Source organism: Pezoporus occidentalis, unplaced genomic scaffold (assembly GCF_034315485.1).
Source record: "Pezoporus occidentalis ecotype Australia unplaced genomic scaffold, CSIRO_AGI_Poc_V1 ctg19, whole genome shotgun sequence".
Lineage (NCBI taxonomy): Eukaryota > Metazoa > Chordata > Aves > Psittaciformes > Psittacidae > Pezoporus > Pezoporus occidentalis.
In genome coordinates, this window is record NW_026913748.1 from 11,149,506 (window position 1) to 11,175,491 (window position 25,986).

At 37.4% G+C, this 25,986-nt stretch overlaps 1 long non-coding RNA gene across 1 annotated transcript in view; it reads left to right on the forward strand.

Moving 5' to 3' along the window:
• LOC134162465 (uncharacterized) overlaps nt 1-25,986 on the forward strand; it is a 105,958-nt gene extending 79,972 nt beyond the window's left edge. The window contains exons 2-4 of the long non-coding RNA XR_009964338.1: nt 16,135-16,299; nt 24,387-24,611; nt 25,352-25,986. This is a non-coding gene — a long non-coding RNA (uncharacterized LOC134162465). The remainder of the gene's footprint in view (nt 1-16,134; nt 16,300-24,386; nt 24,612-25,351) is intronic.

A 25,986-nucleotide genomic window follows, 5' to 3' on the forward strand; every position in this document is an offset into this window, starting at 1 on the left:
TGCAACTTTGAGAATTCAATTTCCTGTTTCATGGCAATTTTTTTAAAGAGTATTAACTCTGCAGTGTTGTTTGTACAATTAATTGATAAATTAGACAATATTCATAAGGTGTTAAGTAGGCATCACATATTTCCTGATTGTTTTCTCAAAAAAGCTGTAGCCTGAAATGAGTAGATCTTCCTTTTATTAAACTTTCAGAGATGCATTTGAAAAGAATGCTCTTTAAATGACAGGGCACTTCAGTTTACCTGCTTTACAATCCTCCACTTTAGTGTGATCATGACTTTGAGGAGCAGTCAAGCAACCTTTGAAAGCTGGCTCACTAGGGCAGCTTGTAATAAAAGGCTCTGTGTAGTAAGCGTTATATATATGATAAGAGTCTGTGACTGAAAATGTATGCAAAAGTGAAATGAACTGGTGTTCCTACTGATCGTGATGTTCAAGGTCAGTACAAACTGCCGAAATACTGGATTGCAAAACAATATACTCTTGGCAGTAAAAGTCCAAACTCTGTACAGCGTGATTATTATAGGGAAGCATGGAACTGTGCAAAAATTAACACTGTGTTTGGTCGCTTTCTAAGAAATGGTTATGAAAACTGAAGGAAGTTTAAAAGTGTTTTGGTTTTGGGTTGTTTTTTTTGTGTTCTGAAATTCTCATTCCTGTGTCTTTTTATTTGTTCACCTCAGTGATAGTAGTAGCTGAGGAAGGAAATCCAGCTGAAGCCCAAAGAATTAGTGAAAGGCAGGGAGACACAATTCCCTTTTTATTTATAGTGTGTTGGTATCTTTTGTCAATACTAGTTATGAAAGTGACAAAGACTGAGAAGCTGCGACTTGATAGAAAAAGCTACTTCTCATAATAACAGCAAACACACAAACGTACTGTCAGTGAAACTGCTAGAAGTAGAGTAGAAGCAAGAAAAAAAAACCACCGACTTTTTTTTTTTTTTTGAAGATACAGGATGGTAAAAGCAGGACAGTGGACTTAAAATTGGAAAAAGAAAAGAAATAAAAGCAAGTCAGAGGGTACATCCTGTCTATAAATTTCATATGTGCTTTCAGCCATTTTTAAATGCTTTTAGCTCCAGTAAAAGAGTGGCCCAAAGGGCTGAAGACTTTCCCATTTTAGTGGAAACTTCACTGAAGTTAGAAACTTCAGTAAGAAGTTCTTAATGTAATGGCTCATCATGTTTGATCCCCAAGATTAGACCCCAAGAGGAATCAAAATCTGAGTCTGCCTGTTCTTTCCTTTTTTATGCCATGAGTAGAGATTTTGCTACCTATCTAGCTCTACAAAAGATGGTGGCCATATCCTACTTCAATGTGCAGCCTGAGATTCTGTGATTTATGCTCTTAATTATATGAGTAAAAGGCACTAGCAGTACTAGTACTCCTGGATGCTTGCTGTTTTCCTGCTGGTTGCTGAAAACAGGGCTGGGGTAGAAAACTTGATTAGTAGTGACTATTCAGAGAGCTGAAGAGACTGTGACTACAACAAAGAGGGTGACAGATCTAGCCAGGCCTGGGACACACAGCAATGAGTTCCCTCAGCTTAGGAGCATGGGAGGGTTCTGTTCCTCCCAGAGGCACTGCTCTCCTGAGAAAGCACTGCAGTCAACCTTCTGAATGGTGACGTTCACCTTTTGTTAGCAAATATACATTAATTTTAATGGCAGCGTGTCTCAGTGCCCCCACTGTGTTGGTCTACATAAATGACAACTGATAGGATTACCCTATAAGCCTGATGTACTGGTTTCAACAGGTCTAACCTAGCTAACAGCCCAGGGTGGATGTTATTCTTTTTTACCCTTGTGTGTCATATGTAAAAAAGGACATAAAAAATGAAGTAAAGCATAGGAAAACAAATGAACTTAACTCCCAACCCTCTTCAGGCAAGTTGCAATGATCCTTGCACAGTAACATTAACTGTTTTCCTTGTGCCTGCAGGCATATTACCTACGTTTACTCTTTAAGAATGAGAATTTGAGTTGACTTTGCCAAGAGATGGACTCCCAGTTCCAGGAAGAAGGCTTGATGTTCTCCCAGCCCAAAGGTTAAGACTCTAATCCATCTCCTGGAGCTAAAACAAGACAATGATAAAATTTTCCCTCTCCATACAAAACATAATTGTTGTAAGAATATTTTGAAATTAATAAAGGTTACAGTTAAAGTTTCCATTCACTTGTTTTCCCTATTGGCTTGGTTGCTTCCATTGTTCTGATTTTGAGAGTACAAAGATTCTGTAAAAATATCTTATTTGTCATGACACCAAAGAATTACGGCTATTCATAGCTTGGGGAAGCACCATCCTCCTCCTCGGCCTTGTTATAGTACTTACTGCATTTGAACTCACTGCCAATCATTAATCAAGATCTATCCAGGGCCACTAGAAGTGCCCCATTTACCCAAAAAAGGGCAAACATTGCATGAATATGTGTATACATGTAAGTTCCTCTTGGGTTCCCTATGTCTGTTACTTCTACTGAAAAACAGATTTATAAAGTCAATTTAAAGAAGTTATAGAAGAAATTACTTCTTCATAGTGTCTAAACATTGTTCCGAGCATTTCTGGACTAGTTTTATGTAAGAATTTTTGTTTCTTGTTCCGCTAGTCAGGTTTTGCTGTCTTTTAAACCATGGCACAAAGGATACTAAGGAAGTTCTTGATTAGCTTAGCTGAATCAAAATCAAGTGTGGTTTGGCCACGTTCCTCTTAGGACCCCATTATAATAATGTGTCTGGCCTTCTTATATAGCTAAATTACTCTGTGGTTTGAGTGGTGAGGAAAGAGTCCTGATGTGTTTGTGCTGTCAAACTTTTCAACACTGTACTCTACATTTCTCATAAGAGTGCACTTAGAAAGAAAAATCCCTTGTTGCCACGTGGCTAGAGTGTAGGCAATTCTATAAGAGCAGGCATCTTAAGAGAGCTGCAGCTGAAGCTTTCTGACTTCTTGAAGAATTGAATGCAGCCTCCTAGCATGATATTATTGAAATATTTAATGTAAACCTATATAGCTGTTAGTTGTTTATAGAAGGACATAGAACTACATAATACAAGTCAACCTAGCATGAGCAAAGCTGAGCTAAAATATGCCTGTAACTTGAAGCACTAAAGTTACTTCTCTCGATGCTATCTTAAAGGAAAAACCGTAAAGTACAATCCTGTAATTCTTACTGATGATGTAGCTCATGGATTATACAGCCTGATTATTAATGTGTTTGCCAAGTTCTTATGGCCTATTTCATCCACCAGATTTTTAATTAGCTGGGCTGAATTGTTAAGGCCATTTTCTATCCCGTAGAATAAAACGTGAATCTAACCCCATTAGGCAGTCAGTTAAGTCTTCAGTGTATGGGAATTCAAATGCATCCTTGAGCCCAAATTCCTGGCCCTGAGGAGGAAGTGAAATCCACAGTGAAACTGCAGAGGAGTATCAAGGCTTCTGAATTCTCAGACAGACCATCTCAATAAAAAGATAGTAGTAGGTGATGGTAGTCTACCAAGTAGACAAATCAGTAGATCAGCAATCTCCAAATTCCAGGGCTTTATGTATCAAAACCAAAATCATATTTTGACAAAAGACACATTCACAACAACCAAAAATTTTTGTTGCATTTCTTCCATGCACCCATCCAGACCTTTTTTCTGGATTTACTGCTTAGTATAGAGTTTAATTTAAACAGAAAAATGAGGGACAAAGTTTTAGAAAATGGGTTAAGTTGTATTCTGTGGTTCTGACAAATTAAAATCAGACCTTCATTTCTCTTGGATTTCAGTGGGGTGTTTTGTTAGCTGTGAAACTGTCTGACTCTGAGTCAGCCTTGAATGTCTGTGTAAAATTGCCAGTTAAGTGTGCTTCACTACTGGGTTGGGTTTTTTTTTTTTCCAAACAATTGTTTTAAATACTGTAAGGTTTGGTCTAATTAATGGAAAATTTTAATATCTGTTGGTATGCAAAGGATAAATGTAGCTCTATTGGTTCAAGAGCAAGAATTGTCAACTTAAGGCAGCACAGATAACATGATATCTTTTATTGAACCAAGAATAATCTAATCTTCATGCAATACCACATCCAGAAAATGAATTTCTGGGACCTCCAGCTTGAACATTCTAAAATATTCTTGTTCCAATAAGAGCTATCACATTATCTACCTTGCCCATACAAATACATGTTCAAAATGATGGATTAGTGGCTATTTTGGGTGCATTTTTACTGTCTTATCTTCAGTCTCATTTAACTTGTGCAATTGTTTTCAAAGTTATAAACATGTACTCTTTATATGCCAAACTGGATTATGACCTCTTTTCTCTCTTTGCTCTAGTCACACTTTCAAAAGAAGTATAGTTTACAGAGTTATGGAGTGTTGCATGAATGTGTTCTTAGTTTATTTTTATTATATTTTATTTTTGCCAGAGAGTTAAAGTAGTTTCAAGAAATGAGCACAGTTTTTAATGACTCTTATGCTGGAAAAACAGATAAAAAATAGCTAAAAGCCTCTATAAAGTTATTATCTAAAGTGTGATATTTGTGGAGATCTACAACAGGCATTTTGTTGTAGAGGAAAGATTGTATTAACAATCACCACAATTATCAATCACTGCATGATAGATAACATTTACACCTGTCAACTCTTTAATTGCAGTCTTTTTATTGATTACATTACCAATTTGCTGGCTTTGTAGAGATATACAATAATAGATCTAGCCCACGTATTTTACTGTGATTGCACCCGGTCTACAAGCCTGGTCCACATCAAATGGAAACTTAGGGCATGAGAAAATTAGAGACAGGAGTAAGGCAGGAGTAAAACAGGAGTAACTATGGCAGAAAGGAATCCTTGATTAGTACCCTAAAGTTTTACATGGCAGTATTGCCAGGGACCAGGTCTTGAAGGGCAGTTAGACAGCACCATTAAGGGGAGTTAGATGCTTAAATGGAGTTACAGACTTTTGTCTTCATCTGCAAGTAGCCTTACTGAAGTAAGAGGACAGGATAGCCTACTGAACAGAAATGTAATAAAAATAGGAGGTTCTTTCTCTAAAGACCTAGCTGACAAATGTGTGACATACAGATCAATGCTTAATATTACCATTTAATAAGGGAATGAAAAGTAAAATAGAGGACTTGTTCACCTTTGCCAGTTTGGATTCAGAGAGGCTTACACAAAAAATGCAAACTGACCCTCACTGCACTAACATGGAAATCCTAAGCACAAGTACCATTGCAATTTTTCTCAAGGTCCAACCAGGGGAGTAGTTTGGAACTGTTGACAAGCCTCCCTTGGAGCACTTCAAGATAGGGGCAGTCCAAGAGATGTGCTACACCAGAGCATCTCTCCTGCCAAGACTGACCACTTTGTGGGCTGTGGCATTTGGCCCTAGGCCTTCTGGAACACTGAAGCATTCAATGAGCTTTCGTCGCTTCATGATCACAAAAGACACAACCCTGCTAAATGAACGATACAAGGCTGGGCTGCAGGATTCACAGAGGCCTTTATAAGGTGCTTTGTTTTTTTCATCTGAGGATTTCAGAGCGTTTTAGAAATCTCATGTTTCCCTGAGAAACAGTGACAGGTTTGAAAAGCTGGTTTCCTGCTGAAGGAGAATAAAACAATTACAAAGTCTGAGTATATGCTATGTTGACTAGGCTACCAACACATAGGTAAAATCAGACAATACGCAGATAAATTTGTTCCCACATCCCTACCTGCCCCCACCCTTTTTTTTTTCCAAGTTTCAGTGAAAAGAGTAGGCCACTCTCTGGAAGCAACTCTGCTCCAAGAGCCCTCCTTGTGTGCCTGGAGAGGTACAGCACTATAAAGTCTTCTGCTTTTTGACAATATTTCTTCTGGATTAAAAGTGTTTGAATACCCAGAGATGTATACCTCTATAACAGTACTTTCTGGTAAATTCTGCAGTAGCAATTAATCTTGGACACCTTTCAGAAGTCCAACAAATTTGTAATACACAATGATCACGCAGTACAACTCTGTAGCTTAGCTGCACATACAGGAAGTCAGCAGCAAAGATAAAACTAAGGGGAAAAAAATCCTAAAGTTGCCACATATGTCACAGGTCTGTTAAGGACTGCAAGAAAGCTTGTATTAGAACTTAGACAAACACAAAATGAAGGTGAGATCAGGTATGGTGTGAGATGTCAGTGATCAGCTACGGAATTCCTGTTCAGCTGACAAAAAATGCTCCTAGTAGAGAAGCAGGAGTGTAGCTGCTGAGCAATAAGCCAAGTCAGGGAGGTGTAAGGAAAAACAGCAACTGCTACAAAACTGCTAGTTTTGCCGTTATCATCTATTCTGCTCACTTCTGGGCTTCAGATGAGGAACCTTCAGAGTGCCCCTACGTCTGTGAGAAGGGAGCGGATACTACAGCTGGATTTCTGTTTGGCAGCTGGAGTGTGCACATCTTCTGTGAGACTAGGGAAAGGAGTCTGTAAAAGCAGCTACTTCCACCTGTGTTTATTCTGGCTCCTTTCCATTATCCATTCCTAGATAAATTCTTTCTAACGTGGTGCTAAAACTGTAATGTGCTGGTCAATTTTTGCAAGCTGCCTAAATAACAGATTACTGACGGGGGGGGGGGGGGGGAAGAGCCTAGTGGGATTGGAAGCATTTGGCAAGCCTTTACTATCACTTTTGTGAATCGAAATGGCTCATTTATGGTACCTTTCTTCTTGTGTAGCCATTTTTTGATAAAGACTGTCAAGATAAATATATGGCAGGTGCTCTGCTAAGTGCAAAGGGCTGTAACAGCAATTAGACCTATTGTGTCAGGGAGGCTGTGTTGCTACAAATGCTTTTCTAGTGGAAATACTGTGGTGACTCTGCCAGGTACGCAGGCAGCACAGGAGATGGGGTGTGCAACCATTCTGATGTTTCTGGCTAAGGCTGTAAGGTGCCCCCTGACATGGTAGGATTCAGGAAAGAATCTCAGAGTATTGTGTATCAGAGGCTAGTGGATCCGCTAGGAAACACCAATCTGTCAGGTTACTTCAGAGTCTATTAATGCACCAAGCAACCCTGAAACACCCACAGCACCCACTGTACCATCCCTGTCTTCAGAGAAACACCCAGTGGGGATGCCCAGTCAACACAGGGAAGCCACATTGTTTCTGTGGAATGTGAGTAGCACTGAAGGGGTTTGTGAAGCTTCTCTGACCAGTCACAGGAAGAGCTGGGAGGTGCTGTTTATGTCAAGCACCCTTAAAGGCAGGGTGGCTTTGTTGTGTTAGGGGTTCTTTTGAGAAGAATCCTCTTAGGGTGAATGGCAGTTCAGTGGCTGCCTGTCACAGGTTCACAGGTCCTGAATATGCTTGCTGTGGATGGCTCCCATCACTCATTTTGCAGGCACAATTATTTCTGGCTGAGGTGGGTCTATGAAACATGAGGCTGAATTCATAATGGAAGTGGCTTAGGTTGAATAAGAGGGATTCAAGTTGGCGAAAAAGTCCTGTCTGAAGACATAAATGAAAAAGCTGGCCTTGAGCTCCCCTGTTGCTGACTGCAGCAGTCCCTTTCTGTGAATGTGTGTTGTAAAGGGTGCTAGTATGTTAATTTGTATCTGGTCACACGCTTTATCTTTAATGGCGTTCACCAATAACATAGTGAGGTCTAAAAGCAAATTAATAGTAATTGTGTATTATTAGAATATATATTAGTCTTTGTTAGAGAAAGAGATTGATTCTATGATTCTATGATTAGTCATAAGTGAATAATTGATCACCACCTCTGTGGGCAGCCTTCTTCTGAACTTCAGGCTGAATTTCTACATAAACCCCTGCTGAGAAATGGGAATTTCAGTGACTTGTTAGGAACACTTTGTCTATCTGCCATACCAAAATGGTTGAGCTCTCAACAATTGCTGTGGGTAAACAATTTAATTAAGACAGCTGAGTGAAAGTTTCTGGTAGGAAGAATGTTCCTACATGTACTTTAACTATGGCCATGTACAGCAAAAGGGCAAAAGGCTTCTCTATTCTTACAGTAAGTGCAAAATTTAATAGTTGTCAAGGATAAAGGATGTAGCTCATGGATGAGAATTTGTACCTTACTTGATATACTTTTAACAACAGAAGTCTACAAAGCAGCAAATGCTTCGGTCAGGTTGCTTAGAAATCATATTAGAAGTTGGCTGCCTAAGGGTACTGGTAATATGACACAAAACCATGAAGAGTGTGATACAGGTCAGTGGTTCACATCCAGCCCAGTTCATTGGTAGCAGAACTTTCCATTTTCTGACAATGGCTCTGGATCTTTGTGAAATAGGTCTGCTAGCCTGTTTTGTTGTAAATATGCCCAGGTATCAGTAATTTTGTAATAAGCACTGTTTCCTACAAAGAAGCCAATGAGCAAATGAGCTAATTAAAGTTTCTGCTTATCATAAGCTTCTGCAAGGAGAGCATTAAAAGAATCCAGACAGTTATCTCTTAAACAGATCCTTCTTGTCCACAACCGTAATACAGTGCTGACATAGGATGGGAAAAGTCTGTGTCTGGCTATTGTACATTTCCAAGAAATGGACAATAAATGAACTTAAAACCAAGAGATATCAAGCTGGCACCTTTCTCAGGCATTGGAAGTAACTTAGTAAAATTGAGGGAAAAAATTAAGGTTGGCACTTGGTAAATTTATATGCAAAGAAATTAGGGAACATCCCAGCTGGATTTTTCCAAGCTTTCATAGTTTTATTGTTGCTTTGTTTGTTGAACATTTCAATATCTTAATTTTTCTTCATAAATCTATTATATACAATGAAGACAATTATAGTCACAGCAGTGTGGTTTTGGCAGAGGTTAGCTTAAGAACTGGGCAAACATGGTTCATTTTGCTTCTCTGCATCATGTTATAATATACTAAAGTCCTTTCTTTCCCTGTTTGCAGCAACTTTTTGTAATGTGAAGACGTACTAGCTTAAATTCTGGGAGGAGAGCTCTTTGCTTCAGCAAGTAAGGATTAAGCACTTAGCTTCAGTGTCCACAATTCTACACTCTAAAGACAGTGATCCTACATCATTATGTGTCCTCACATACGTTCTCCTTTTTGCAATAATAGTCAACAAAGAGAACTCTTATAATTCAGAGTGAAAGAGGAATGATGAAAATTTATGATCCAGATACACATGACAAATGAGACAAGGGATTTTCTTTCACACCACAATGAAGAAAGACTAAATGGTTTCATTCCAATCCTTCATCCAGTCACATTTAAAACTGATACAATTTCAGCGAAAATGCTTGCTGTAAACATGGGCAAAAACTTTGTGTTAATTTTACCACACATTCAAGCAGGTTCAACACAAAAGCTTTGTCCTCTATGCATAGACTGTGTCATGACATGCAGAAGTTCAGACATTATACACACCTGAGCAGTAAGAGGGTACCAGTATGTGTCTCAGGCAGGAGTAGAACCCTCGTGAGGACCATCTTCTGGTGTGAGAGTGGGAAGGAGGAATGTGAATGTGTACAAGTGGGAGGAACTATGAAAGGTCTGTCTTGCCCAGCTAAAGGGTCATTTGGGACCACTTCTTGTGGGCATTTTGAAAGAAAAACCCAGGCTCAATGGACTTTAAAATCAACTTTCTGTTAAAAAAGAAGGTTGTTTTGGAAACAAAGCTGAACTTTAGGAATCCAGAATCAAAGGAACAGAGGCAGAGTACCAGGGAGAAGTTACAGAAATGTTCAGCCCTCATATTATGGTCAGGTTGACTTTGTCAACACCTTGTTTTCATCACAACTACTAGTGATTTGAGTCATTTATTCATATCAGTCCATGATATGTGCATACTTTGGAATAGAAAATAATTCCTGATTGTTTAACTGTGTTTGTGGTTAACTGTGATTACCTAATAATTTTTTTCTTATTTATAGCCTGATTCATTTGTCTTTACTGTATTAGTTACAAAACTCTCTTGTAAAATATATGTACAAAACCCCAATGGACATCGTAGTAAACCTTGCCTCATGTCATTCTAGGTCTTAAAATAAAATTATGAAATAGAGGCAATATAGGGAACGGCATAGTAATTATGACCTGTACTTTTTTTCTATGAAGGACTAGTATGACCACAAAAAAATCCTTTAACCTTTCTTGCTGCAGTAACAAATCAAGCTTACATATATCTGTACCTGTCCTGGGCTCAATCCAGCTTAATAAATTAATCTGTTAATTTAAATGCAAGGCAATACTGAAGCGAAGTCTGCCCTTAATGTTATATTTCTGGTGCTGAGATGAATGTTGAGTGAAAAAAAAACGAACAATAACAACAACAACAAAAAAAGAAATACAGAAGTAACACTACACAATAGCCTGGAAAAATGTTCTGCATATTTGCTGTATGCTTTATCTTCCTTATTTCCCCTGAAGGAAAGAAAAGTAAGATGTAATGACAAAAAGTAGGATATTTGGCCAATTTAGTATTATAGAGGAAGAAAGCAAAATGCCTTCCTGAAATGTAGGACAATCCTACCAAAAGTAGGACAGCTTACTGCACATTAAGCACCTTTGGATTATATGTATTGTATCATGCTTACTTTATACACACAATTAGTTCCAGTGACTTCAAAGTGGGACTTCCCACATGAGCTAAACTGAGGGAGATTTAACCCTTATGATAAAGCTGTAGTACTATATCTAACAGGGTTAGGATACACAACCATCAAGAAAAGAATATAGACAACAGCTGTAACTGGCTGAGCTAATGTAGAAAAACCCAAAATGTCACTGAAATTTAGTCTAGAGTCCAAATTAGATGAGAAAAATAGGGTAGATCAGTGGTGCTGAAGCAGGTTATATAGATTAAAATTCTTAACTCTATAAATATAACTTTAAATGGGAAATTTCCCTCCATCTGGGTCAGAGACAAATGCCAGCATCCAAGACACAGAAACCATGTTTTTCCTTTATTTAAATTTGAAAGACTTAATAAAATGAGTTAAGAAAGGCAGCTGCTGTGAAGTCTTAGAGCAGGGAGGTGGGAGTCAGTAAGCTATGAAATGTAATTTACATTTGAGAAGTGGTATAGCCAGAAATTAGGTTTCACTTAAAGTTTCTAAAAGATTGAAAGAAAAACATGGGTTTTCTCTTTTTGTCTCTCAAAAAAAGAGCTGTGTTTGACCCGCAAAATGTCTAGTCGGGATTCAAGTAAAACAGACAAAGCTTCACTACCGTGGTTCTAAGCTAATGAAAGGATTTGCTGGGGGGAGAGAGCATGTCAGCTGAATGATGAAAACTGTAATGTTTAATTTCACCTATTCCTTTAAGGAATGAAGGATGATCTTAGGTTCTCCATTGACAGAGAACCATAAGATGGCTTACAAACCAAAAATACCAATCTACAGATATCTCCAAAGACACTGAAATATGAAATGACACCTCTTCATAATCTCCTGTGCACTGAGTGAAAATATCTTTGCCTAACAGGAAAATGGGGTATACAATGTTACTAAGTGCTGAGGCTTTATATAGAAGCTAAATCAGATTCACAATTTCCAGGTACTGTTCTCAAACTACATCCACCTGCAAAAAAAGAAAATGTTAAAAAATGATCAATTATTAGATTTAAATCTTATAATATGCTCTATGTTATAATAACTGAGAATCTAAATGTTTGAAGGTCTCTGTGGACAGTTGCACAGAGCTACTGAACTTTTCCAATGTGAAATTTTGTACTTTAAAGGGGTATTGAATGGAAAGCCAGGTAATTTCTAAGTCTAATGGTTCATTATAGCTCTTTGTTGACTCAATTTTAAATGTCTCTTTCATTAGTTTAACAGTAAAAGATTAAATTTAATGACTGTGCTTATTAATAAAAGACTGCTGAGCCCTAAACCAATCCATTTCATACTATTTTACTATGTACCACTGTAATGATATAGACGTTTTAAATGCCTGGTAAAGAATAGTAGCTGAACTGAACCAGACAGCCTACATGCAGCAGATCTATACTCTAGGGAGAAATGGTTGACGACAGGCAGACCAGAAACAAAGAGAACTGTAGTTTGCGTTAAAGCCAACTAATGGGTAAAGTATATTTAGAATCTCAACTGGAGGGATGACCAAGTGCCCTTAATGTAACAAAAAGTGCTGAGGGGATTGATATACTGCCAAAAGCATTAGTCTGTGTGTAGGTCACACCAGAGCTTTATGGATGGTCCTGCTGTAAACGAAGAGACCAGTTATAGCTTGCTAACTCTCTGTGTTGAAAGTAGAAAGCCAGGAAAAAAAGTTGGATGCATTTTGCCAAGTGTATTGTAACCCTCAAATTCTCCCTTTAATATAAATAATCTCTCAAAGCTGTAAATTTTGACTAGTGTCTCAGGCCAGAAAGATTACCTTTTTTTTTTAATTCCTAAGGTTTATAGTGGAATATATTAAGATCTCTCAACTGGCTTAGATGAAATCTGAGAAGCAGCATTTTATTTTCCTTTAGTTTGGGGTTTTTTTTGGCTTTTTACATTTTTGTCTGAGTTCTCAATCTTGCAATCTTAATATTGTATTATTGGTCAGTACAGCTGGAATGCTAAAGGCAGCTATAGAGAGATGCTATTTTGAAAACAGTCACAGCACTTTGTAATATAGAACTGAATGGACCTTTAGAATTCCTGGTTGAATAAATAAAAATATTTACTTTGAGAAAAGGATTGAGAGAGCTTAGAGGAGGTGATTTTTCTATTTTTTTTATTTAAGCTATTTTCTACGAAATAAAAACTAAAAATTATTACAGGCTTCAAAGAATAAGTGGGAGAATTGGAGTCTCTCCAGCAGAGAAGGAAATATTTGCCAGCTACCAGAAGGACTAATATTCTTCAAATGTTTGAGAAAATAGGATCAAGATCAATTCTTTATTCTACTTTCCACCAGCCTTGTCTGTTTAGATGATGGGAAGGCTTCAAGGAGGTTATCCCATGCAATGGAAAAAAACTGTTGGTCCAAACACTGTAATGTTGCAGCAAAGTGAAAGTTAGCATAAATGTAATGCAACTTCTTTGACCAAATGCTGTGGCTTCTGAAACACTGGAGAAGCTTCATTTAAAGATGAAGATTCCAATAACTCTGATAACGTGCTTGTGACCTCTGAAGTGCTGTGATGATGCTGAAAACACTTTCCTCAGAATTAAATTACAATAGATAAAACAATGAGTTTCTTATGTAGATGTGTTTTTTACTTACAATTCTGTTATGTTTTGATTCTGCAGCTTCTCATTTGAATGTAACTAAAATTGAAAAATGCAATTATTATACAATGCCTATATGTATCCTTCTGCAAGTGAAAGATTATTCACTCTGCTATTTTATTTATTTAAATAAACATATTCTAACCTTTATTCTATTACTTTCAAGTTTATTTCTATTCACAGTACCTCACTTTTCTAACAAATAACTTCAATTTCTTATGATTTTTCAAATATGACTGCACTCATTATCTCTTGATTAGTTAGTAGATGATCCAGCTACAACTATTTACTAAGTCATAATAGAATCTATTTCTGAATCTGTGCAACTACATCAGTGCTATGTAATTTCACAGATGCATTGAAATAGTCTTTGACTTGAGTAGAGGTTATGTAAATAAAAGTTTACTTTAAAATGAGGAATCTCTTTTCTTGCCAGCCAAAACCTTCCAGTCCCCAAATTATGTATGATATAAAGCATCATAAATGCAATGTTTTTTTCTGCTGAGAATGATAGAAGCTATTACTAAAGATACTCCCCTCAGAGTGAGTCTTTCCTAACTACTTTGAATATAAGAATGCTAGATTTACTGTGGTGAACAAAGATGACATTTTAAGAAGGTTAATGTGAAGAAATTAAAGACTGTGGACTACAAGTCTAGTTTTACACTACAGTTATTAAAATACTCACAACTATTTCTGCAAATGAAGTGTCAGTTATAGCTAAATAAACAAATATTTAGGCTTAGACACCTCAGACTTTAAATCAAACAACATCCCGTGAGGAATTTGTGACTTCTAAAGACTATTACTTTAATCTTTCCTCATTATTTTGTCCCTTCTGACCTTTGTATGACACAAATTTTCAGGGCAAAAAATAGTTTACCATGCATTTGGTGACTGAAGAACTTCTAGCCATCATTTCAGCAATCCCATTATCTGTTTAGACATTTTTAATTAGATAATTAAGCTATGTTTTCTGTACACACTAACTCTAATAACTATGACTGAAACTATCATCTTCACCCCAACTGTAAAGTCACTGAAGCCCTTGATTGGCACAGTCATTGCTCTGTAACCTCTGAAAGCAATTTTGCAGCAAGCACTCCCCACTGCTACTATTCTCTGCCTTTGTGGAGAGACTATGCAATGTACATATTGCATTTACCATCCCTTTGCTTGCCCTTTCATAATGCACATCTCCATTCTAAGCAGCTGCCAGTGGTTCATCCACTACTTTATGTGTGTCCATCCACCTTGCAATTCTCTTCTTCCTTGATTTGGGTCTCAAAGGGATTCCTTTCTGCAGATTATAGCAGAGATTTGCATATGTCTAAGAATAAAACCACTGCCAAATACGCAAACTGCAAACAGGTGCCAAGATGTCTTGCTCTTTCCCAGGATAAGGGAGAGGTTCCCAGTGCAGCAATGAAAGATCATTACACACACACAAAAAAGTGTGATCTGTTGACAGAAACTACAGTTTGAGTGCCATCAAACGTACCTTATTCCCTTTCCTTCCCAGCCTCTTTCACATGACTGGTGTTCAGGATTTTATTTTCAAATAAATATTTGGCATTTGTATCCAAAAAAGACAAATATGCAGAGAAAATTTTGCCTAAGTGAACACTCATATTCAAAATTCTGTGGCTAGATGAATGGATAAGTGACAACAGTGATGAACAAATAGTGCTTGGGCCTGCCAAACCCCAGTATTAGAAAGTATAAACAAAGCAGTACTGCAAACAGATGGATTCATTTTAAGTTTTATCCCTTTTCGGTCAAGAGATGCTAATGAGGCAACTTCACTTTGTACCATGACCCCGACACATTGTGTGCTAACACTAGCAAGGCGCAGGACTGACACGGGGTCTGACTGCCAGCACACAGCTGCCTCTCCACAGAACTAAGTGATTATTACCAAAACAACAAAAAAGTACGAATCTTCCTGCTGAATAATGACACAAAGAAATTGCAATAGGCATTATGTAATTCCAGTAATTAGGTATTTGTGAGTATTTGAACTGGATTCATTGCAGAAAGCTAAAACATGGGAATTTGATTTCTTGGGGAGTGGAAAGAGAAAAGGTGGAGGGTTGCTGAGATGAACTGAAACCTGGTGAGATTTTATAGGCATGGGAACCACTCTATCAAATCAGACCCGTGGCCTGTTTAATTTGATGATGGCCAAAACCCGACAGGCACTGGAGGCAGGTGTAGTCTTTTCAGCAATTGGCAGCAGTACTATATGGCAACCTTTTCCTGAAGAAACTTCCTGCAGAAATCATTCTTCTAATGGCTCCTTTTAGAAACCAAGTAACAAAAATTGTTACGGAAAATATAGGTTACAGGCATTTCAATTTCCAACTGATTAAACCAAATTTTAAATATAACCAAGTTATGCCTGAAATAAAGTTCCAGATTTGAAAATTATGTATATTTTGCAAGCTCTAGTCCAAATACCCAAATTATAATAATGTGTCTGGACAAAAAGCCAAGGAATAAACCTATCTACTTGCCTGCACATATAGATTTGGATACTGTTCCTAGAAGCAAATTATAAGAGAAATAACATCTCTCAGTGACAGTCGCTTATTCCGAAAGTTCACAGAAGAACTTTCTAGCAGTGGGTCCTGTGGTCATAACCCTTCCCAGAGATGCTGCTGCTCCTCTGCTTTTACACTTCTCCCTGTGTTGCACCTCACCAGCTGTGTCTCCTCCTCCCCTGTGCCTTTAATGCTGTTTCCTTTTGAATGGAGAGGTGTTCACCTGCTTTGCTCTACAGCTTTCTGCTTGTGTCACTTGCTCAAACAGAATCATTTAATATTGGTTTGTCTTTTTAAATTGTATTATTTGAAGCAACGTATCCTGCCTGTGCTGCTAACAAATTAAATACCTTCTGACAGAGCTATGTAAAGTCACTTTTCACACATATTTTCCTTTCAGGCATTGTGAAAACCTCTTCTGGCCTTTGATCCTGTTCTGCGAAGCTCACATGTGACCACGTATATTTACAGCCTTCACAGCCAGCACTGGTGGGATCTGTGTCAGGACATCTGTGAGCTGGAATGTCTCACCAGTTCAAATAACTATTTTATAGCTACATGAGAGGTAAAGGAAATATATAGCTGTAGAAAGATTATTTCAAAGAGAAGCCAAGAAAAACCAAGCTTGTGACGACTTAGCCAGCAGGGAAATCAAATCATAAAACGAAAGTGAAAACAAAACCCATGACACACTTTTCCACTTTTTGTGTGTTATAACTCACCTTCAATACACTCAGTTATCTTACAAGGGTTGTTGTAAAATAAGACATTCATATATTTATACCTGCGGTATATCTTCCCTACAATAATTTTGTATTAGTTACTGCTGAACAAAGAATTAACCCTAATTCTTTGATTGCACTACAGCAAGAGGCCTAATGGCTTTTTCTGTGTTTAGACATATTTGCTGAAATTTGTTGAATAATATAATAAAGATGCTGCCTTCTGCTGACATTTCTTAGGTTATCATTCACCTAGCTGATTGGAACAAATTCCTGAAAGAGTTCTGATATTCTAGATCATATTTTTTCCTCATGCTACAGGGGAAAACCATGTTTATTATTACTCATTCCACTGAAATTTTGCAATCAAAACTGTATCACAAGCACATTTTCCACCCTTCCCTATTCATGAGACATTTCTGTGTAGTCACTTGGAGAATGGCATCATGCTTGTACCAAGCAAATTGTGTTATATATAAAAATATAAAAATTGTTGTTTTCATATATATATATATGCATATAATTTGTTGACCAACAGTGGGCATTTCAGGAGGTTGCAAAAGAGCCATATACCATATTCATCACCACATCTGGTAGGTTTTCTTGATTGCTGTTACAATTTTGTTGAATTAGGTGGCCCATTGATTTTCCTTTAGCAAGAAGATTAGTCATGTAAGGCAAGCAATTACAAGGTCTCCTGGGATGGTTCAACCACAGGGAATATTCCTAATTTAAAGAAGCTATAACTGCCAGTATATATCTTTTTTTGTTTGTTTTTTTTTTGTTTTTTTCCTAAACCTTCTGACTTTGGCTATCAAATGCAATAATAAATTGTATTCCCTGTTGTTCTTGTTCAGGGACTATGCCTAATCCTGGAATTACTGGCATCTGTACGCCATTTCAATGGTAAATTAGAGCTGGGATATGCTAACCCCAAAGTGTAAGAACTCTTTCTAAATGATTGGAAGCTTCTTGGCACTTTATAGTTGATTTATAGTAATAATTAGCTTAGTCTTCATTCTCTTTTGATAGTTTGCATAAAATTTGTGCTATTTTCTTATCACCAGAGCCGATTGTATTCTCAACAAAAGAATGGTCTTTCTGGTGAAAATTCAAATTCAACTAAACTCATTTTATGTTGTTTTCCCTCACTGACAACTTCCTTTCCTTCTTCCCCAACCCCCCATTATTTTAGAGGAATGATGGAAACCTGGAGTACCAATTTTTCATTAACATTTCCATGCGGAAATCCTTCCAGTGGTTTAAGATTATAAAATGTCAAAAAAAAAAAGAGGTGTTTCTTCTTATGCCACTTACTCTATTTTGTTTATATATTCTCCTTTAATGACCTTTAACTGTTTATTAGGAGTTTTCCCAACAAATTCTTTTGCAAGAGACAAAACAGTCTTTGACTTCAAACTAAAAGTCTGTACACTCTCTAGAGAGAGTAGCAGAACAATGCACATTATTAAATGTGAAGTATCATTATTTCTCTAATTATAGGTAAATTTAGTTCACAGTTCCTCTTTCCCTTTGTTCAGTTATTTTGTAGAAGTTTTTTTCCTATACTTCCAAATACTTTGAAAGGTCCAATTACATGTAATGCTTAAGAATATGTGTCAGTGTAAGGATGCTAGTAATACTGTCTCTGCCCAGAAAAATCCATTTTGTATGTGCTCAATTCTCATATTAGCTAAGTGTTTTCTTATTCTGTACATGCCTGTCTATAACAGAGAAAACTTAATTCAGTAGGCCTAAGCACTTTTGTGGAGTCCCAATTTTAGCAAAGATCTATCTCTACATTATACTGCATGTATTTTATTTTTCTAAAACATATCAGAAATAACTATCACTTTCCTAGCTCTGGTGGTTATTCTGTGTTTAGTTGCCTTTAATTTCAACAGCTAATCACTCTCTCAGAATAACAAATTCTGTAATTTTACAGGATTTTTATTATTAAGAGCATCCCTCCCTTCTGTATTGTAAGCTTAAACATTAAATGTAAACCGTTTCAAAATCAACTTCTGGTTGTTTCTAGAAAGATCCCTTAGTGCCATGTGGAGTTCTTATGAATGGTGAACATGGGAAAAGAGTTTAATTAAAATACTCTTTCTTAATCTGAGAGATGAACTTCAGAACAGTCTTTGAGAACTTCCCAGAGATAAAATTTTCATAGGCAGCATTCAACTTGAATTTCCTCTTAAAAGAAACATTAAAGGGCTACTGAATTTAAAACGCATATAGAGTGACACAGAGTTTCATAACTTAGCAGGATAATTCTGTTCTAATATAGAAGAAAACAACTGCCCAACTTCTTCATCTTGTTGAAGCAGCAATAAAATTCTTAACCTCTTCACATCCTCCAAATACTCAGAAACTTTAATGCAAATTACGCTAATCAGTATGTCAAACAAATAGCACCAATTTTGAAAGCAAGCTTTAATAATGTGAAAGATATGGTATAGCCAAATCTGATCACACGGATCATAAATTCATAGCTTGTCCATCCTAAAAAAAGCTGAGGTTTAAATCAGAAATATGGATAATGCAAACCATTAGTGTTTGTTCTGTTTTGTCAAAGTCTAAATATCCTTGTCACTCCATTTTCACTGAGGTCCCAGTTTATGCTTACTGAAATTGTAGCTGGAATGAGTTTATATGTATAATCTACCAAGGCACACATATATTTGTATATATGTGTATATACACATACGTACATCTATGTATACGTAGGCATGTAAATATTTTTATCTTGATCCAGTCAAGTGTGCAGTTCAGAAAGCCTGCCCATATGCATTTGCAAGACAGGGAACTAAGCATTGAAAGAATATGTTAAAAATTGAATGGCCTATATGATTTTTAGTTTATGATAGATTGGATTTTGGCCAGTGTCTTCAAAAGCATTTGGTTTACATAAAATATTAAGAGGCAAAATGGCAACAGTGGCCATGTGTCTCAAAATCTTATTTATTTTTAAGTAGCCAGGAGTGATATCTTTCCTCCTTCTTCCCTCAATATTTCATTTTCAAAACTCATTCTAAAATACTGCCAAAGTGTTCTTATGTGAAGATACATATCTTCACATTATATCACTATTGTGTGTAAGCTCATTTTATTATTACTATTCACATGAATTTGTATGTGCATATCTGTAGTCAGCTACTTACCAAATATGAAAATTAAATAATGCTGCAATATTGCATTTAAATGACAAATATTCCTATTATGCACTGTTAGTGAATGATAAGAACAGGTTTTAAAAGTATCAGGTCATATATTATTTGGTGTTCCAGTTACATCTATTTAACAAAGGCAAGATGTAGCACTTCCATATTTTTAAGGCAATTATTCTCTTAATGGATGTATTTGCCCTGAATAAGGTAATTTGTCAAACATTTTCAGAATCAAAACTCTTATCTTGGTGGGGGGGAAATTTAGACACTGGATAAAAATTCCTTCCCTTTAATAAAGAAGGTATTAATTTATAAGTAGTCTGATGAAAAAATCTCTTGGGGATGTATGCTCCAAATATTGTGCTTAGAAATCTTTTCTTCATGCAAAGTGCAGGATAAATGGATTGTATTTTCTGAAAGTAGTGCTGCTTTGGAGCCTGGAACTCTATTTGTTAATTTTCAGAGTTTTCCTTTTTGCTTTTGCGTATGGAAGAAAAACAAGACCTTGAATATCACCACAGCTGTAATTGTTCTCCAGGAGTATCTATATTTCAGTTCCTAAATGATGTTACCTAAGAAATATTAGCTGAGAACCTATACGGGTGTGTCCTCTTCAGTATACTCTATCATGTGAATCTTTTCTCCTTTTTTTTTCTTTTTGTTTGTTTGCTTTCCCTCCCTTTTTTCCACCTCCTGGATCTTCAGTTTAAGTTGATGAAGCACCGTAAATCCCACTTTGTGTTTTAAGACACTAAGCTAGACAAGTAATTTTAGTAAGATAAAGCCAAGCCTGTAACTAAGAGAGAGAAGGAAATAGGAGAAAAAAAGAAGAGAAAAAGGACGCTTGAGAAGTTCTGAGCTTTCTCTCCTGATGCTGGCCTCAGCCATGGAGGAACTGTTAAAGCCCCATAAAGCACACTCTGAGGTAGAACTCATTTTGTCTTTCTTTTGTTCTTTTTACAAGAACAGCCTGCCATAACTCCTGTGTGTTCTGTTCCACTACAGTTTTATCTGCTATCATCTACCAGTTAAAATAACATGGGCCACATCAGCTTACAGTAGGGAGTGGAGGGAGAGGGAAATGGTGATTTGAAATGCAAATTGTAGCCTAGCTTTCTACTAGTTTGTATTAACTGAACCAAGGTCCACACTGTAAGCTTTTTCCACAGTAAACTGGGGTGGAGAGAGTTTCCTCTAAAGAGCTATTTAGAGGTGGACTGTGATCTAGTCACTAAATTGCTGCCTAGAGAAACCTTTGTCTTCCCCCCTCCAAGGTTGTTGGAGGATTTTCAGAAGATTAACCTCCCCAGGATAAAGTTATAATTTGTGAATATCTCATGGCACGTTCCTGATGAGATGCAATTTTGCTGCTCATGACATAGGATGCTTCAAAGCACTGCAAGGCTCTGCAAACCACCCTTGGTTCACGACCCACTGTCTTGTGTTTGTGTGACAGCAAATGTGTACAGTAACGTGCTGTGTCTGTTTCATGAATGTTCCAAATCTGGGTTTAACAATATTTGCTCGGGCACTGAGAAAGTCTGGGAATTTGATCTTGGCATGCACTTGGAGCCAAAAACACAGAGCAGCAAATGGGCATATGAAAGACCTGGCTGAAATTCACTCCTGATATCCCAAGTGTCACTTTGAACATTCTCAGAGATTTTTAGAATCCCAGTAGATTCAGTTGTGCCAGTGTATCTGAATATAATGAGGTGGACCTGTCAGCAGCAAGTCCCAGTTGGCATATTAATCCATTAGCTTAACAAATGCAATGCTTTAAAATAGTTTTGTCTTTGTATTATAGATTTTTGTGATTTAAACTTTGAATTAACACCTACTGCAGTATCTGTCTTAATAGCCTGTGTCCCATTACACATATCTGTGAGCATGCTTTGGAATGCAAATAGATTACTGTTACTGGAGGGATATTTTAACTACCATCATTCAGTAAAACACGTTCACTAAGTAGGAAACAATGTCTAATTTCTCAGTGCTCTAGCAAAGTTTCCTCAGTTGTTCCATAAGATAACAAAGATATCCAGAGCATGTGTGTACTCTCACATTTTGTTTGCTCAAGTACCATATTGCACTTAAGTGGGGCTTCAATCCACAGTAAACTCTTAAAAGCTTCCATTTTTACATTATGCTTAAAATAAAGGCAATAATATATGGTAGCAGATGCCAAATTCAGCCTCCTAAACCAACAGTGACTAGTTAATAGCTTCCTGATCCATCACTGCTGCATGTTTCTTGCTTTGCAGGTAAACTATTCTGTCACTCTTGAGACTGATATATCTTTTTTTTTTTTAATCACTTGTGTTCAGATCAGTGTCAGCTGTGTACAAAACTTGTTCAGATTAAGACTTCATTATGAATTAGAAATGGCTCAGATTCCTTTTAGAGATTGTCTTAAAACAACTCTGATAGGCTTGGACAATTTTTGATTATGCTTCAGAGCCAGCTGCTGACTGCAGGATGAAATCAAAACTACCTCACAACTCACAGTTTTATTTGTCTTTAGGCTTGAATCCAGTGCACAGTCCGGAAGGGCTGAACTCTCCACGCCAAGGTTTGCTCACCTCTTTTGGACCTGTAGAATAGTAGAGTGCAAAGAAATGGCCTCTGTTGATCTTTGCTGCCTCCCCAAAACTTTTGATTCTGCTCTTTTTCCTTTTTTTTTTACTTTAAGATAACAACAACAAAGACTTCTCAAAAAGCCCCTAGCCCACTACAACTACTAACAACAGTACTGGTAGACAACCCATTTGTTCATTTGGTTAAATTAAGCCTGTGAACAATGAAAACAAAGGTATTTAAGGTATTGCCTCTCTCATTGACACCTTTGTGTGCCTTCAGCTGCCCTCCTGGGCACCACAGCCTTGCTGGAGAATATGCAGTTCTCCTGTTGACCACAGCAGCGGCCCTTGGTAAATGCTCAAGTTCTGCAAGGCAGTTCATCAACCTCCTCCTTGAGCAGAGGAAGAATCTCATGGAGAGACAAGTGACATCAGCTTGTAAGGCCATCCTCTAAGCCTTTCTTCAACTGTGCGGAGTGCAGGATATGCCTGAGAAGTGAAGGGACATATGGATGGGGACATGGTGTTGGATGGACTCCAGACACAGCTTCAGCATCATATTCCACAGTCAAGACCCAAGAGGTTGCCCAAATTGGGATAGAAGGGTCTTTCTTCACCCAAAGGCTGGATAGTTGCATCATAGAACTTGCACTGTGATAGCTTGGTGATGTTTCATCAGATAAGAATAGAAAATAAAGTTCTCATTTTTCACATCAGAGTGGAAAAGTGTGAATTCTATCAGAACACATACCAACCAAAAATTAACTGAACAGTCTCATTTCTGTGCCTGTCACTACTGTATCATCAGCTATTTTCATTCATTCTGAGTGTTATTTTAATCTTACAATACCTCTCTGTATAATTCAGTTGAGATATTCCAGTTTGCATTTGCCCTAATGCTTTCCTTCTTCCTTCATTCCTCTCTGAAATCAAGCGCTGCAGTCCATGGACATGTTGATAGTTTTGCATGAATTAAGAGGAATTGGAAGTGGCTGACAAAGATTAATCTATTATTATTAAACAAACTGTGTGTCCAAGTTGCTCTTCTGAAAAGAAAATTAAAAGAATGAATTGAATAAAATGTGTTTGAAATCTATGATTTAGAATATATTTTGTTTCTCAATTTACAATACATAATTTTAAGAATCAAGGCTGCTGTCTTGAGGTGGAAATTCTTGCTCTAAATTGTAAGCAGGGCTGCTTAATATGCTGACAGGAAGTGAAAATGGATGTTTCCAGCACTGGGACAAGCATAAGTCCAAAGCTGCTCATTTAACAGATAGGGGCTAACTTTTATTTAGTTCCTTTTGCCTTAAAAACAAAAATATGAATCATCTTGGTAACAAAATATGAAGATACATGACATAAACATACCTGCTATTTTCTTACATATTTCTTCTGACAAAACCCTAAAATGCTGAAATCTAATTAAGCAAAGAAATGCCACCTAATCTTTTTGAAGCAATGCATTGTATAATGTGTGGCTAGTATATCATATAGGGCTTGTACTCCTTTCATTTGCATGTCCTCCTATTTCACAACCATATTTCCCTTAACACTTCAGGCTTCCCTGTACATTCTGTTTCGCTTTGGACTTGCCTGGTCTGTGGTAATAACCCCAGGCAAAGAGCACAAGGGCGGCCGGCTGCCAGCAGCAGGGGCCTGGCGCTGACTAGGCAAGGATTTGCATGGCACATGCCAGCTCAAACACGGACATTTCCTTTTTCTGTTTTCCTGCCTTTAGGGGCCAGCCAACCAAAGATGAAATTTCTCCATTCCTGGAACATCTGGCTTAGGCTCTCAATGCTCATAATTATCCTCCCATTCCCAGCTCTCTGCAGGTGCAGGGAAGTGCAGGGCAGGTTCTCTGAGAACACAGCTCTACAGTGGATAAGTTAATCTATAAATCTTCAGTAAACACATGCCATATGATTTAACATACATTTATGTTTTTATAATTTATGCAGAGACAGGGTCTTACTGATAAAACACCCGTTGGAATAATATTACATTATAAGGTTATGAAACCTAGGGCAAAATGTCCAACTCTTAGTAAATGCAGGGCTTTGTATTGCAATAATAATCTGCATGCCAGCATCTTGTACTAACGTATCACGTATGCCTTTACCATCTATCCCTGTAAAACTCATTCACCTTTTACCCTTTCTCTCAACACAGGCTTTCACTTCTCAGGCACTTACTTCTCTTCATCCACTGCTCCTCCCTCACAAGTTGATCGCTTGCTGTCCTCAGCTTGCACAGTAACCCCAGGAAAATCTTCCCATGTGTTCCCTAACAGCTGTTGTACTCCACATTGGGTCTTAGACAGGCTCTGACCTGCGAATGTCGTTGGAGCTGTGACCCATCCCTTGTTCAGCTCAGCACAGCTTGCCTAAGTAGATGGTGAGTAATGGCATTCAATGCCTATTTATCTTTCTGTGCCTCTCTCCATATGGTTCCTATATTAGACCTTGAAACAAATTGAAGGAGTTAGTGTGACTAGGAAATTAATTTCATTAAACTCCACAAAGTTGCTGATAAAAATTCTTGTGTTCTTGTACCGGTTTGAAAGGCTGTGTGAGTCGGTTCAGATTTGAGATGAAAATATGCAGCTTCCTTGATTTTACTGGGATTAAACCCACCTCTACCATGGTGGGTGAGCCTGCAAGCCACTTGAGTATATGTGTAAGTTTCTCAGTTTTCCACTAAAATCATCTCATGACAGGTGTGAGATCTTGCAGCACTAATATCTGTACATGTACATTATACAGTATCTGTAAACATCCTGACACTAAACAGGAGTATGTGATCTTAGAAATGGATGTCACTTGCTCCTTTTGGTGGTGGTAGGGGAGATAGATAGTATTTAAACATATGAAACAACCTGATATTAAAATGGTAGTGTTTCAATCATCTTAGATTTAATTATATTCTCTTTGTGCTTTCAAGCACTGATTTGTGCTTTTAAGCACTGATTTAACTGATTAAAAATGTCAAGACTTCAGGATTTAGAACAGCATTCTTGAAAGGAGCCTGTAGGGGCTGACGATTCTAACTGTCAGTGTAAGACACAGCTTTCAGTGAGACTTAAATTCAAAACTCAGAAATATTTTACAGATATTCTTGATTTATTTGTTTCTCAGTGAGACACTTGGGACCAAATCCCCAAGAGGGAGCTACAACATGAGGGAAACGCAAAGCTCAAGAGACAGCAAAGAAAAATATCTTGCAGCAGCCTAGTGAAGAAGGACTATACCTGGGAAGAAGAAAAAAGGGGAAAGCAAGCCTCAGCTTCTTGTACCTTCTTCAGGGTTGGCTTATGGATTTTACATTTAAAAGTCACAGAACAAAAGGCACTATCAACTGGGTTTAATTTCCTTTTCTGACTGCAGACCTCTCTCACACCTCCACATATCCTGCCTTAATCACTACTCTGTAGTAAAAGCCATGAGGAGGCCATTAATCCCTTTCCCACACTGACCTGAAATGGGGCAAATTTACAGGAAACAATTAAGGATTTTTTGTTTTGAAAGACAGCATGATTACCTATAAAACACTGACACGTGCACTGTACGCCACCAGAAAAAAAAAAAGAAAAAATTGCCTTAATCATTGATGTGTGGCTAGAAGTCTTTTCTAAGGCAAGAGAAAATAAGAGAGATCTTTCCCCCTTGAGAAGAGGCTCACACAGTCTTGAACCATGTACAGCTCTTGAGCAGGTCAACGAGAATTTGTAGGGGCATCTTGTTTGTGTAGTTAGTTCTGGTGTCATGAGTTG